Below are 2,489 nucleotides of genomic sequence, written 5' to 3' on the forward strand. Positions count from 1 at the left end.
TGTCTTCTACCATACTTGGGTAGCTCCTATCCATGCTGCATTTTGGCCCTCACTGGTAGCACTGTTTTGGAAAGTTGAGGAACCATTGGGAGGTGGGACCTCACTGGAGGAAGCACAGCCCAGCCCTGCTTCCTGAACAACTCTGTTTTCTATACATAAAAGGAGCTGGTATTTTTAAGGCTTAAAATGTATTTTAATAAGCTGACACTGCATTACTGTTCCATTCTCAGGGAAAAAATAGAAATTTAAGGTATCAAGAACAAATCAAACATGCTACACCAATAAAAAAATGCACGGCATTACTACCTAAGATAGGCAAGCTAAGAGTTCCTGTCAGACCTTCAGCATACAGCACCCCTGTCCCCAAGACTGTACCAGGCCTCTCAAGAAAAGCTGTGAACAACAACATTGAGACACAAAAGTTCATTCTTGGGTGGTTCTTAACCAAGAAAAAGGTGGAGGTACCTTAACACAGGATTTTTTCTAAAGACACACTAAAATGAAAATCTCTAAGAGAAAATGTCTTCCTTAGCCCATGAAGGGATAACATGAGATATACTAAAACTATATGCAATAACCTCTGTGGACATGCCTGAATTCTCACCCCTGAGCAAGTGGAGGAATAGGGCTAGGTCACTGGGGGACGTTTGGTTTGTGTGGTATGTGGCAGTGTCTCTAGGGTTGAGGGGACTGAAGGATGAGAAAGCAATTAAAACGTGATGGGGGGAGGGGCGAACAAACAAAAAACCCAGAATGATAAAGATTGACTGGGCACCAAGTCCATTTTGCTGATTACCCTGATCCTCAACAATCACGTGATACTTCAGAAAGCACCACACGGACTTAAGCAATAAATCACAGAATTTGATTTGCTTAATACCACCCCTGCCTTGCCCTCTGCCTCCAGGCAGGGAAGGCCTAACTATTGCGGGGAATCCCGAACACGTTTCCAGGGTAGAATTCTGGCTCATCCTAAGTCCTTTACAAGGGTTGTGGGAAACTAGACACTGCAACTTTATTAGTGGCGTTGGCGTTTGTATAGAGCAAATTCAGCTCCAGGAGCTGCACGGTTAGATACAGAAGTTCCACCAGTTGCTCCAATGCCCTCCATTGTGGCAGGTTGGCCAAAACGTTCGGTTGTTGGCGGGGTCGGTCCCAAGGTACCATTGGGCATCATAGTCCTGGAGGAGCTGGGGTACCAGCTGGCACAGGAGCAGGGGGCCTGGCGCCTCCATTGTTTATGCCCAGAGCACCTCCCTCGGCCATTCAGCCCATCCGTATCTCTTGCTCTCTCGCATCAGGGAAGGTTCCTTTGACTCCTCCTGCGGTCGCTGCATCCCTTCTCGCTGCGGTATTTCTTCTTCACCGCACCTGCACGCCTCTCCCGCCTGAGCTCCAGCCGCTTTTGTTTTTGAACCTCTTGGTTGCTCAGCTCTTCCATTCTAAGCTCTCCTTGGCGCCTCATCAAATCCTGCCTCGTTAGCATGACCTCCGTCTGCATCTCCAGCTTTTCAGAACTAGCCTCCTTGATGCTGTGGTCCACTGGGAGGCTGCTCTCGTTCCTTATGAAATTGCTGGTTTTTTATAACCAGCTTCTCTGGAAATTCTTCTTCATCATCTAACTGGTCCATGGGACCCACAGCAGCAGGCCAAGGAAATGTGGTTAGCAAGCAGGAGCCTTCACTACGTCTGCCCAGAAGGAACTCAACAATGCCTTTTCCTGAGGGCCTTCCTCTGTCCTCCACAATGACTATGATCCTCTCCACCTGGCCAAACACTGAAAAGGCTTCTTCCAACAGTTCGTTGGACAAGCACTGAGGAAGGTCATGAACTGCAAAGGAAGGTCCGCGGCAGGCAACGCACACACACGCGGCTTTCTCTGGAGTGGCATATTGTCCAACGTCATTTCGGCAACTTCTGCTAGGGTTCGCGTTTCCAGGCTTTATCCTTATGAATAAAAACTTTGCCTGCTTTCCCATATTTCTCTAAAAGTTTCATTTTCTCCTTGGTGATGTCAGGGGGAAGATTACCTACAAAGAGATGGGTGAAGGTCTTCTCTCCTGGTTTCCTAAAATTCTTCAGGTCAATACACAAGCTTTCATTTTAACTGCTGGCCTGTTGCCCATTTGCAGGTATTGGTGATGGTGGTGGCCGCTGATGGTGGTGCTGAGGGTGGTGATGCTAATGCTTTCTTAGAGTGTGGTTTTGCTCCTCCAGGTTAAAGGTTTTATTGCTTTGCATTTTCACACCCTGCACTTTGATTGAACACAGCAAAGTGCCTCCCAGTCCTCTCTAACCTCAACCTCTAGTGCCCACAGTTCTTTGCTCAGACTAACAGTGACCATAAGGAACTGTTTTATCAGATGCCCAAGTTGCCACTGCCCAGCCAAATTGTGAACCCAGATGAATCTCTCTCCCCCCTTAAATTGCTTCTTGTTGGGTTAATTTGGTAACCATGACAAGAAAAGTGATCACGTTACAAAATTCAT

The 2,489-nt window shown here is 47.3% G+C and overlaps 1 pseudogene; it reads right to left on the minus strand.

The window, feature by feature from the left end:
• Positions 1-1,018: 1,018 nt before the first annotated feature.
• LOC103745159 lies at positions 1,019-2,241 on the minus strand (annotated as a pseudogene).
• Between the last annotated feature and the right edge of the window lie 248 nt (positions 2,242-2,489).

The sequence above is a fragment of the Nannospalax galili genome, unplaced genomic scaffold, assembly GCF_000622305.1.
Source record: "Nannospalax galili isolate Female #2095 unplaced genomic scaffold, S.galili_v1.0 scaffold923, whole genome shotgun sequence".
Lineage (NCBI taxonomy): Eukaryota > Metazoa > Chordata > Mammalia > Rodentia > Spalacidae > Nannospalax > Nannospalax galili.